The 13,650-nt window shown below is 38.0% G+C and overlaps 1 protein-coding gene and 1 non-coding gene across 2 annotated transcripts in view; both read right to left on the reverse strand.

Annotated features, from left to right (window-relative positions):
* The window catches only part of LOC136878773 (copine-8), a 374,905-nt gene that overhangs the window by 162,550 nt on the left and 198,705 nt on the right, over window positions 1–13,650 (reverse strand). The gene's annotated exons all lie outside the window — the stretch shown is intronic.
* LOC136879435 (U6 spliceosomal RNA) lies at window positions 9,690–9,795 on the reverse strand. Its single transcript, XR_010860930.1, has one exon. It is a non-coding gene; the product is annotated as a U6 spliceosomal RNA (small nuclear RNA).

Here is a 13,650-nt window from a genome sequence, read left to right on the forward strand (position 1 = left end):
CCCAACACGACACTCGAAGAAAATAAAGTTCCGATGACAATATTCCAATATGTCACCTTAAGAAAATAATAAAGTCTTATCGCGACACTTGGCGAAAATAACAAAGTTCCAATGAAACTCTTCCGAAAAAATAACGAAGTTCCTATATGGCACTTTAAGAAAATATCAAAGTCCAATCACGACACACGAAAAATAACAAAGTTCCAATGTGTCAGTATGACAAAGTTCCAATACGATGCTCGCAGAAAATAACAAAGTCCCATTCAGCCACTTCAAGAATATGATGAAGTCCCGATACAACACTTAGAGAAAATACCGAAGTTCCAATACTTGGATTTCGCAGACTGTCAACCAGAAGTTCGACACACACAATACTTCCCCTGTTACCCGTATCACAGAGACGGCGGAGTGACAGACACTGAATTCGTAGGTCGGGCGGTCCTCCTTTTATACACGTTCGCATGGAAGTGTCTAGAACTCGGGTGCTATCTACCCTTATAACTTCTATAATACTCGGTGGATTTTCTTGAAATCTTGACAGATGACATCCATTGTAAAGGTTTTTAAGATGGCAGTGTCAAAATAGCGATAAAGTAGCTCAAAATGTACTTTTCATGGTCAGCTGGAAGATTACCATATATGGCACGAATGGCTGGCTTACGGCGGCCACGTCACTGCGTTCGGCGGGCTGCCTACCTTCCTCCTCGAGCGAAGAGTTCAACAAACATACTTCGGACTTCTCTTGTAGCGGCGTTCCCGGTACAATATATACTGTCATTGATCTTCGAACAGGGGACTAAAAGATCTCATAGATGGAAAACATGAAACAGGTGAGCCCTGAAAAATGAAAAGAGAATATGCAAGTGTCAGTTGCTGGGATTTAAATATGTCCTGCTGTGGGGAAATACTGAAAGAAGTGCTTACCCTTGTGTTGGTTGAGAAATAAATGGTCTCTTAGTTGTTTACGGAGGTCTAATGATCACTAACTTGTTGCTCCGTGTGTTATACGAATGTGTTCGTAGAGGTGAGGAAGATGGCAGAAGGGGAAAGGAGGGCGGGGCGTTGCGTGAGTTATGAGTTGAGAGAGGGGAAGCAGTGCGAGGGGGTGAAGCGGATGCAGCTCCTGTTTCTATCGGTAGATTAAAAGCATGTTTATAGTGGAAGGTTTTCATAAAATTGTTGGCATTGATACTGAGATTAGCGATTAGATTGGGGATTTGTTCGACTATGGGACTATTAATGTCCGAGATATCATTTAAATTTCTATTTTTATTATAATTATGGTTTTCATACCCGGTCATTAGACTACTCCTGTTTGCATATTTTAGTATTTGCATATCTTGATCGATAGTAATGAAAGTATGCCCTGTTTCCCTCATATGGATACTCATGGCGGAATGTTTTCTGTGTTTTGAGGCGTTATAATTTTCTAAATACCTTATTCTAAAGCTGTGGCCAGTCTGTCCAACATACAAAAAATTGCACTGTGTGCATCTGAGTCTATATATTCCCGAGTTTGAGAATTTGTCATAAATTGTATTAATGAAGTTGGAATTGAAAAAATGCTAGGATTGGTGTTACGGGTCCGGTATGCAATGTTAATATTGTGCTTTCTTAATGGTTTGGTGATATTGTAAACGGCTGGATTAGTGAACGTAAAAATGGCAATTTTTTTTTTTTTTTTTTTTTTTTTTTTTCGGGCATTAATGTAGTTTTATTCTTTGACTTAATTTTACCTATGATTTTGGTGATCATATCAGGTTTAAATCCGTAATTCTTTGATGAAACATAGTTCTTTTTTTCGATTGGCATAAGAAAGAGGAATATTGAAGGCAATGTAAACCAAGCTGTAAAATGTTGCCTGCTTGTGGGAGTGGAGGTGCAATGATTCGTTTTTTATTGCCAAAGGACCGGCAGATGGTTTCCTGTAAATTTGATCAGTGAACTTCCCGTTATCTCCAGTCAAAGTTAAATCTAAAAAGTTTAAGTAGTTGCTGACCTCGTCCTCCTTAGTAAACTTAATATTGTTATTAAGGTTGTTGAGAAATGTGAGTACGTTTTTGCTATTTTTCAATTGTCAGTCTATGATCGCGAACGTGTCGTCCACAAATTTGGTCAGATTTGTAAGCCATTAATTTTATTGTTTATTGAATTGGTTTCGAAATTGTCCATGAAGATGTTAGCGAGAATGTCGGAGATTGAGTCGCCCATTGCTAGTCCCTTTTGATGGTATATTTTATTATTGAAAGTGAAATAATTATTGTTAAGTACGTATTTCAATAAAATAATGAAATCATCTATTTCACATCTGCTTAGAGTATTGTGTTTCACGAGGTTAGTTTTTACGATGTTGATAGTGTCTTCTTCGGGTCTGTTCGAATACATTTTAATGATATCATATGATACATGTCTGTCTGTTAATTTAAATGTAGATAATTTTTTGCAGAAGTCGACGGAGTTCTTTATATAGCTTTATTATTGGATTAAAATGCTTGTATAGGAAATGGTGCAGAAATTTTGAAACATTGTTTGTGGGACTATTTCTACAGTTTATAATGGGGCGCAATGGTATCTCCTGCTTGTGTATTTGTGGGTAACTTAGGGTTCATAATGGTGAGCTTTTGTTGTTCATGTTCTTGTAAAATAAAATATTTTTTTAACAAGTTCTTAAGGTCTCGTTGGATTTTTAATGTGGGGTCTTTTTCCACTGTATTATAAGTTTCAGTGGAAAAAAAAATCTTTGGTTTTTCTGATATATTAATTTTTTTAAAACTCGGCTATCTGTTTATTAAGTTTCGGTAATGACTTTGATTTCAAATCCTTAACTAAAGAGGGGAGGTTCTTCTTTATTTCATACTTCACATCATTTCGATGTTCGATAGAAAGTTTTAAAATACTAGATTCAACTACGGCAATACTGGTGATGAGGTCATCAGACTTATTAGGATTGGGCCAATTAAATTTCATACCTTTATTCAAGAGATCCATTTCACTGTTAGTGAATGTGGTGTTAGATAAATTCACAGTAGTGGGGATGTTGTTTATCTGGGGTGTATGCAAATTAATTGTTCTATGTGACTTAGGGCCGGTTCTACCATCTGCTGGTAAAGTGGCTGGCAGCTGCCCGGGAGGTAAACTACCTGGGGGTGTAAATCGGCTAGTACTTTGCCTTGCGTGCAACCACCTCCGCACAAGCGCTAGGTAGCTACCCGGAGCTAGACACCGATATACGAAGTCGGCTAGACTGATTTTCAGCGACTTCTCGCTTTCGAGTGTGGTGCTATCTACCGTCAGATGTATGAAACTAATTTCGATTGTCTTATTTTCCTGTGCTTGCGTCTGCTGATTATCACCAAAAAGCCAAATAAGGGGAGGCTTAAGAGTTATGGACAATGATTTATGTCAAGCTTTCGTGATTTTAATCTATGAGCTTCAATATCAATACCTAATTGGGATTAAAATCTCGAGATTACATTTTCTTACGCCAGTTATAACCTGTCATGTAAGGCTTGCATTTTTGAAAAGTATTCTCATAGTAGATTGGTCAAGTCGCTTGCTCCGTAATAGCAGGTACGCAGGTTTTCGTCGTATTTCTAATTTATATTTTAAAATTTATTTTCGTTCCCTGCCGTCATTCTCAACTCTCTTTTACGTGCTTCCATATATGTATATATACACACACATCTCCCTTACGGACTTATTGCCTTTGAGCATTCTATCTGCAGGCTTCTGTGAATTGATTAAGTATCTCCACGATGCTCTATTTGCAACTAGTTCTGTGACCTCGTTTAGTTCCACATGCTTCCATTTATTGAGAATGCATTTCATTCTAATGTTTAACTTTATGAAGATAAAGTTGGAAGGTACTGTAAACGTAAAGAACTAATCGGGGTAAATATCCATTCATAGGAAGAGGAATTCAGGAATGGAATAGTTTCCAATTTCTTCGAAATCATTTACAAGAAGACTGTGTAAACAACTAATAGGGAATCTGCTACCTGGGCGACAGTCCTATATAATATCACTTTCTATAAGTAGCACACACATAAAGCAATTTCCTAGCAGACATAATATTGTGATTAAACATTTCAACGAAATATATTATTAACAAAAGAACGTATGAAAAGAGGCATATAGATTAACACAACGTTAATAATGGAAATAAAGATTCGTCTGAATAAGGACTCGAACCTGCATACCTAGTATAACGAAGTAAGCGTGTTAGCCATTGCACTATGAGAACGCTCGGTGTAGTTGGGATATATACAATAAATTATACCTTGTTTCTGAAAACTGAAATAGTAGAAAATTAAAGCCCATTTGAAATGTTTTCCAAATAGCTTTTGATTTTATATCCTTTTAAAGTTTATTTACGAAAGCTTGACGTATAAAATGTGTTCCCTACGCTACAAATGCGAGAGGCTAGCGTGACCGTTGCAACTCAAGGGAAGCATTAATGTTCAAAATCCTGCAATACAATATCCGCCACTGTTACAGCATCATGCTTATTTCAGTATACTAAGCTAATTTAAGTTGTATGTCACCAGAAATACAGCTAATAATGTTCAACTCTCAAAACTTGCCCGGCAGGTAAAGTCTTATCGGGCCCTCGAATTGACCGATAAATTACGCGCTGATATAGATGTTGATTCCCATAGGGAATCTGAAACACTTGTCCTGAATGAGTAAATTTATAATACCAATATAAATGGTCCGTTATAGGACATTATAAATTTTCCAGCTAACTCATTCTTGGTTGCCAGCGTTTTGCCCTCGTGTGCTAGGGTGGGCTCATCAGTTGGTACCTAGTACACCTACCAATACGCTGGCTAGCCTGCATACCGTGGAGGCCACTGCGTAGGCTAACTGGAGCCACCGGCAGTGCCAATGCACTAAGAGACTTTGTCTCATCACTAAAAATTGATGCCTGCTTGGCCATAGAAGTTCTTCAGTAACCAACGAACTTATGGAAAATTCACAAGACTTATAGTGAACTATATTTTAGTCCATCAGTGTTTTTAACATTAAGATTTTTAATAATAAGTCATAGTTTAACTAACAATCGCCTTCAATGCATCCCCCCCCCCCACATCCATTCACACACGCACTACTAACACTTGTTTTTAAGGTTTTAAGAAAATTGTGAGACTGTTCTTAGCTAATTTTACTTTTGCCAAATGTAAGCAGCTGATGATGAATGCAATGCATTCGAAACATGTTCTGAACTTTTAATTTAATGTCTATTGAAATAGCCTAAGGCTAAATAAAAGTGAAAGTATCGATCAGGTGGATTCTTGTTCCTTCAATTAATTGGATATTATATTCTTACTGATCATTTTTAAATTGTTGTAATCAGTTTTATCATTGTATTATTAGACTTTTGTACGTTATATGTACTGGGATCAGGGCCCTGACCTACCTTGAATTAGGTTATTCTGGCTGATGGTGCTCACAAAGTATGAGCGAATCATGTCCTAATTTTAATATCTGTTAATGGCTTTATCCTAAATATAAAGGATTGCTATGCATTGGAAAGGTGGTTTTGATTAATGTATCAACTTCTCATTCTGAATTCCAATACGGCTCAATACTGAGATTCATTACTTGCAATGTCAGCCACTCTCTTCCTATAACTTCCAAACCACAACTTCAGTAACTCAACAGTAACTGGCTTCACCGTCAAGATCATCTCTCGTTATATCTTGGACCAAATTTCCAGAAAGATACATTACAAAAGAAACTACCTTCTTCAATATTCCAGAGCGTTCAATACATAGATTATAATGTACAGAATATATTCAACTGTTCTAGCGCCTGTACCATTCTGGAAGTTACAGTGTGTTTCACAATTATGGATTACAATTTGTATATACAGGTAAGAATAAATTATAATATTAGTTTACAGGTATTTACATTAACAGAACTGATATCAATGTCTATGTTCGACACACGTTTCATAACCTCACATATAATACGATCATTCGACTACGTAAATAATAATAACACTAATACTTAATGACATTACCTCACACACAACGTGATCGTATCGTAATCAAAATACAAATATAAACATGATCTAACACTTCACAACCATACATGCAAGTAATAGTAGTAATAATAATAATAATAATAATAATAATAATAATAATAATAATAATAATAATAATAATAATAATAATAAATATATATATAATTCGCTGGGGCCATCAAGGACCACGTTAAGTCCTGTTGCATTTGACACTCAACTTGGCCTTCTTTAGAGCCCAAATTTCCCTCATTCTTTGCGAGTGGGCCTGCTTACGCTCCTCTGTCCAAGGGGCACCATGTCTTCTCTTCGGCTGCTCGTCTCGGTTTAGCCCATTCGTCAATATTTTCTAGCGGAACAGATCTCTGTTAAGGGCATCTTCAGCTGAGATTATGTAGCATTTGCAGGTCTTCTTTGGTATTTCTAAGCCAGGGAATTGTGGTTTTGGGGTTTGAATCAAAAAAGTGAAAGATTTCTTTAGTTAACTTTCTTCCGTCCATTCTTTTCAGATGACCGTAAAATCGTGCCCGTCTTTTTCTGATTGTGTCGGTAATTTTCTCTATTTTGCTGTAGACTTCCTTGTTGGATCTCTTTTGATGGATTCCATTTCTGTACTTTGATCCCAAGATTCCTCTCACAATTTTACATTCTCTTTTCTCCAGTTCTTCAAGGAGTCCTTTGTTGGCATTTAGAGACAGGGTTTCGGCTGCATATAGAACTACTGGCTTCAGAACTGTTTCATAGTGACGTATCTTGGTGTTTTGGGAAAGGCATTTTTTGTTGTAGATTGTGCGGGATGTTTGGTAGGCTATTTCCAGTTTGCGTACTTGCTCGTGAAGTGCTTCCTTGTCCAGTCCATTTTTCATGATGATCTCACCCAGGTATTTGAATTTGTCTACTCGGGTGATGTCCCCGTATTTTGTATGGAGTTTTGGTGGAGCTTCTTTGATGTTAGTCATTACTTCTGTTTTCTCAAACGATATCTGCAAACCAGTTTGTTCGGCAATTTCCTTTAACATTTCAACTTGAGCTCTAGCGGTTTCTATGTCGTTTGAGAGAACAGCAATATCATCGGCAAATGCTAAGCAGTCTGTTGCGATCCCCTTGGATTTGGTTCCTATTCTCAATGGACTGTAGTTGGTTTCCTGTAATCTCACCCACCAGGTTCTGATGATCTTTTCAAGAACACAGTTGAAGAGTATCGGGGATAGCCCATCACCTTGTCGGACTCCTGTTTTGATGTCAAAGGAATGCGAGAGACATCCGTGGAACTTCACCTTGGATTTTGTATCGGTCAGGGTGGCTCTAATTAATGCCAGCAGTTTCAAATCAACTCCAAATTCATTTAAGATGTTTAGCAGGACTTCCCGGTCAATGGAGTCGTACGCTTTCTTAAAGTCCACAAAGACAGACACATACTGCTTGGACCTTAGTGTATAATATCTGATGATCGTTTTGAGATTTTGGATCTGTTCAGCTGTTGAGCGACCTTTTTTGAACCCTCCTTAATAATAATAATAATAATAATAATAATAATAATAATAATAATAATAATTGTTACGGAGTTTTGGTGGATCAGCAGAGGTGAAAGAAGGTGCGGGCTGGGATGGGTCTAACTACAAGTTCGAAAAATGAATTAAAATTTCAACAAAGGTTATATTTTCAAAACTTAACAGTGGTGACATAGAATTTGAAAACTTAACAAGTCAACAAGCCAAAATCAGTACAAATAAATTACAAGTGTTAGGGGATAATTACACGATCTGGGCTTCGAGCCCCACAATGACAATCCTTGAGCTATAAGCCCAACTTTACCAAGGTACAAAATTGAACAAAGGGGCAGAAAACCCCATCATGCCAAGGAGCACTTGCTCCTAATTACAATGTTAAGCCTCCTAGAGGCACTTTCCAAAATACCAGAAAGAGCGGACCTGCTCTCAATTTTACAAGCCTTATCAAAGGCCACAACAACCCTTACTCCTAACTGCCCTCAAGGCACACATACAATGAAACAGGGGTATCTAATACCCAACCTACAGGACCTTTGCATGAAGAAAACAAATCATCAGGATGAGTTACTGGCCCAAAGTACAGAAGGAACTGGAGGCATAAACTTGCACTCCAAAATACACCTTTAAAACCTAAGTGGCTTTAGGCCGATACACAGGGCTTAGTCCCAAGCTAGGGAGGTGACCCGTATGAGAAAACTTTAATACATTAAGGAAGAGAAGAAACGGTTATAAAAACGTGGTCACCTCAATTTCAAAATGAAGGGGAGTTCGAGAGGGTAAAGCACTCTCTATACCCGCTTTACAGTAAAAGATATTTGTAGTTTTTACATAGACAGAAGAGGAATTTACATTTTAAAGTGGTAGGTTACATATTAAAAGGTTTCGAACCCTCCCCGAGAGTTAAACTGCTGAGCTAGCGGGAAATAAAGATGTTAACAGGCCATTACCTTGTTGAAGCGCTGCTGCTGGAAGAAAGAGGCGCTTCCCGCCCCCTGCTACATATCCACACACTAAGTTACATGTTACTGAAGTGGCCCCGAGAAAAGAAAATCAGCAGTTTTTATACCCTCGTGAAAAATTCGAGACCTTTCAAGAATGAATAGACACACCCCCTCAACTTTATTAGATAGCTTAGAGCTACATATCCATATCGAAGAAGACATACACAATTGGTCAAAAATTAATTAAAGAAATTCGGGATTGGCTGAGTTCAAAACTGGCGGACAGAAAGATTAATATTGCCAACCCAAAAAATAAAGAACAAAATGTAGTAAAGACAAAACTTAAGAATACAAAATTTCTTCAAGAAAGTTTATTTCTTCGCACCAGAGTGCGTAATCATAGTTTTTAGTAGAGACATCTGGTAGAGAATGTCCACACTTCTGGATCAATTACAAACAAAAACACAAATAAATTCACACAGAGCCATCTTCGGAGAAACTGTTGAGTTAATACGTTTTTTTAAAGTTCAGACTTTCTCCTGTAGAGAAGTTTCAACTGGCGCAATATTTGAACTAGCAGCATGGAGGTGTACCGCCCGGTACAATAATAATAATAATAATAATAATAATAATAATAATAATAATAATAATAATAATAATAATAATAATAATAATAATAATAATAATAATAATAATAATAATAATCGAGCTTGATGTCTGCATTAGTTACCCAAGGGTGAGAGGATACTGATTTCGAGGTATACCTGTTAACGCACTTGCGTCAATGGCTTAATCTTTGAGACAAGCAAATGCCTACTGGCAGGATCAACCAGGGAGCTGTCTGTCTCGAGAGCTGAAACCGAACGTCGTAGGCCGCCACAGATGAGTGCTGCCTGCGGACACAGAGTTGCTTTGCTGCGTTGGCCGGCCGAGTGGCCGCCAACTAAAATTTCGTAGGCCACCGAACATGGGCTCTCACCCAGCCGGCACGCCTTCGATAGGGAATGGATCCCTTCACCATCCATTGTCACATCACCACTTTGTCTGCTGCCGAGGCCGGCAGGACCGTACGAGAGGCGTACGACACAACATTCTCACGGCCGAGTAAGGGCGAGCCGTTACCAACATTACTGAGCGCCACATATGAGCATGAACACTGGGTGTGCAGAGGCTCGCAGCATTGCAGTCATAGACAGGGAGCCTGTCGCTCTCAAAAATGCGGAACGCTTCACGATTTTGCGTGTCATCCATATGCAAGGGCCATGCTAATCTTCTCTGTATCGTTCCAATTTTAGTATATGTACCGCCGAAGCAGTACAATGTTTTTAAAAGTAGGAATAATCACAATATGAAGATAATGTTAGAAATCAAGAGGTCAAATTGGAGTGAAGATTCTTTTATAGAACAGTAGTTATGGATTGGAATAATTTACCAAGGCAGAACTCTTTTGAAATTAGACGAGGTAAAACAACTGACAGGCAATCTGAGCAACTGCCCTAAACGAAGATCAGTGATGGCTGATTGTTTGTTATTTCCTACTCCTAACTTCCCCCTTTAAAAGCTTTTGCTAAAGTGTTCTCTCCATGGATATTAGCACACTAATCTCTTTCTAATATTCCCTTAATAATGATAATAATAATAATTGTATGGCCTCGGCTACCATGTGCAGACATTTCAGGTTGACGCTATCTGGCTGTCTGGTAGTCAATTTTGACGTTCCGTTTTACTGTAGGCCCACTAGATGGCAGACCGAGTAATGGAAACTCTCTTGGGCGTCAATGGCTGAGATTGAATTAATTTTGTCGCATAAACACCAAATGTGTCACCAGAGATCTTTTACCTGTCCACATTGTACGACATGAAGTGTCGAATGGACTTTCTTTCTGCCCTTCAAAATCCGACTACCTCTGCAGGGTTTGAACCCGCTATCTTGGGATCTGGAGGCCGACACTACCACTGATCCACAGAGGGAGCTAATATTTCCTTGATAACAAGTCACAGATTACGTGATACAATTCTGTCCAGCCTTTGCTTCCCTGGACTTCCTCTCATTTCTGTTACAAATGTCAAGTAACTCCTGGCCCAGTACAGTATATCCTTCACGTAGACTTGCTACCTCTTTACAATACATGGTTTTCAGTCTGCAACCTTCCCGTCACCACTATACCTATATATCCAAACATATTCCTTAATCTGTTCATTTCTGCTTCCTACTCATGGAAGAAATATTTATTTGCAAATGGAGAGCCTTCAGGACAAAACCAAAACATAAGCTTATTTCTCCTTTCCAATTTGCCTTTAGTTTTACCCTTTGGGAATCAACATCTATATCTTCTACTTTTCAGTTTGAGAATGGAGGAAAGCCATCAATACTAACGGTGTTCAACTAGGAAGAAATAAAAATAAAATAATTATTGATTGTTTAGCTTTCGCAGATGACATTGTGTTAATTACTGACTCATTAGATAATGCTCAAGAACAAATATGAGAATTACAGAAACAAAATACGATTGCAAATATAATTTGAAAAAACAAAGTTCATGACATACATCATTAATGCCCCTCAAAATAACATAATATCTCAGGCATATTGCTTTAAATACCTGAGAAAATGAATACTAAACAACACAAAAGAAAAGGTAGCTATAATTATAAGAGTTAACAAAATGGAAAGGATGTTTCATATGTCAAAAACTATATTACAATAAGAAATCTCTATCCTGGAACTTGAAATTAAGACATTATCAAACAGTGGCCCGGCCAGAAATTTTATATGCAGCAGAAACTTTTAAATTTACAAGAATTGGGGATCTTGAAAAATTAGAAAAAGTTGAAAGAAGAATTTTGAGAAAAATACTGGGACCTATAAGAAACAACAATGCTGAATTTAGACTACAATCAGACAGACAGCTATATTTAAAAGTTGATAAACTGACAACTGTAATGAGGAAAAGAAGACTCCAGTTTTTTGGACACATTTATAGAATGAATAATAATAGATTAACTAAACAAATCTTCACTTATTGATTGAACAGGTACAAACCCAAGTCAACGTGGTTCATTGAAACTGAAAAGGATATGAAAAATGCTGGAATTAAAATAGATATGATAGAAAACAGACCACGTTTCAGAGAAGTAATATGAAAGGCAGGATTCAGGAGAGAAAGAAATGAACAACTGGAAGAAAATGGAATCAAGAGGAAAAGGGAACAACATTCTCAGAAAATGAAGGAAGTTTGGAAACGAAAAATGTTAATGCAAAGAAAAGTAACCAAATTGACTTATCGTACCCTCAAAAGGGTTATTCGAATAATAATACAGTTGAACCTGATTTATACGTACATCAAGGGGAAGAGAAAAACTACTTGTAACTCAGAATTACTTAGAAATCAGACTTACACAATACATCACATATTTACTGAAAGAGCAATGGAATAGACCTACATGTGTAAATCCTTGCAAATAATAAATACATTAAGACAGAAATTTGAAATTGAACTTCGTCCAGCCTTAAAGAAATCATACAGTTTGGCTTGTTTCACTTTTCTTGCATTTAGAGTATAAACCTCCTTTTGCAAAGTTAATAATGAATTCAAAGCATTTTCACTACGACTTTTTGCACTGATGTAACGCCTACATACATTGATTGCACTTAACACTTCACTCAGTTCAGGTGTTTCAAGATTCAAGTTGTTATCTCCATCTCCATCACCGTCATTATCGTTTGTAGCTGGTCCATCCCCATCGTGTTATTAGCATACATCAGCAATAATCACTTCATCCGGTAGTTCTCCACATCCAGCCAGATTATCATCGATTATCACAAAAGTATCGAATTCTACACCCTCCGGTGGCGTTAGCTCATTGCCAGACAAAACTTCGCCCCCATAATATCATTAGAAGCAGCCTCTTCTAGTAAGACTTCAGCTTTGCGGAACTAGCTGCTGATTGTGGAGGATGACACCTGCTTCCAGGCAGCCGAAATAAAGTCCATGGCTTGTAGCAAATTAATGGACAGAGGTTCATTTCCTGCATCACTCAGTGTTATTAAATGTTGAACCAGCATTTTTCTATAATGCACTTTGAAATTTTTTTTTTGCTATGGGCTTTACGTCGCACCGACACAGATAGGTCTTATGGCGACGATGGGATAGGAAAGGCCTAGGAGTTGGAAGGAAGCGGCCATGGCCTTAATTAAGGTACAGCCCCAGCATTTGCCTGGTGTGAAAATGGGAAACCACAGAAAACCATTTTCAGGGCTGCCGATAGTGGGATTCGAACCTACTATCTCCCGGATACAAGCTCACAGCCGCACGCCTCTACTCGCACGGCCAACTCGCCCGGTACTTTGAAATTTACAATGGTGCCCAAATCAAGTGGTTGTAGAACAATGGTACAGTTCGGAGGGAAAAAATTCCACTTGGACATTGTCCAGAACGATTTGAGGTGGATATGCTGCACTTGGATCCATAAGAAGAAGGATCTCCTTCTGTTTCTTTTTTTCATTTTAATGTCCAGTTTTTGCAACCACTGTTCCATTAGAAGCATAGTCATCCAAGAATTTCTGTTGGATTCATGTTCCATAGGTTTTGTTTTCGCACCCTTAAAACTCCTTGGATTCTTCGATTTTCCTTTCACAATTGGAGGAAGTTTGTCAGATCCATCTGCATTGGTGGCGAGAAGTACTGTTACACAAATTTTACTTTTCTTCCCTCCATGGCATGAGTCACCTTTTTCAGCTAATGTTTTATTATGAAGGAGATTGTAGAATAGGCCGGTCTCATCACAACTGTAGATGTTTGGAGGCTGATAATCGCTTACGATACCCGGAAGAACCTCTTCTTTCCAGCGTTGCACCGTGACGTCGTCCACAGCTTTTGAGTCTGCACGAAATGTTCTCCCTGTGATACCATGACAATCTTTAAATCCTTGCAATCATCCTGATGATCACCTAAAAGAAGATGCATGTAAATGTCCTTGGGGTGACATAATACTAATTAATGATATAGATGAAAAACTGGAAAATATTCTCATATTCATGGACTTTACAATAAGCATGCTCCTAAGCGCTGTGTGAAGGTAACACGCCCGCCCTGTCCGTGGCTGACAATTGAAATCAAATCTCTGATGGCTCAGCGTGATTTGTTATATAGACATTACAAACGAAATTTAT

Source organism: Anabrus simplex, chromosome 8 (assembly GCF_040414725.1).
Source record: "Anabrus simplex isolate iqAnaSimp1 chromosome 8, ASM4041472v1, whole genome shotgun sequence".
Taxonomy (NCBI): Eukaryota; Metazoa; Arthropoda; class Insecta; order Orthoptera; family Tettigoniidae; genus Anabrus; species Anabrus simplex.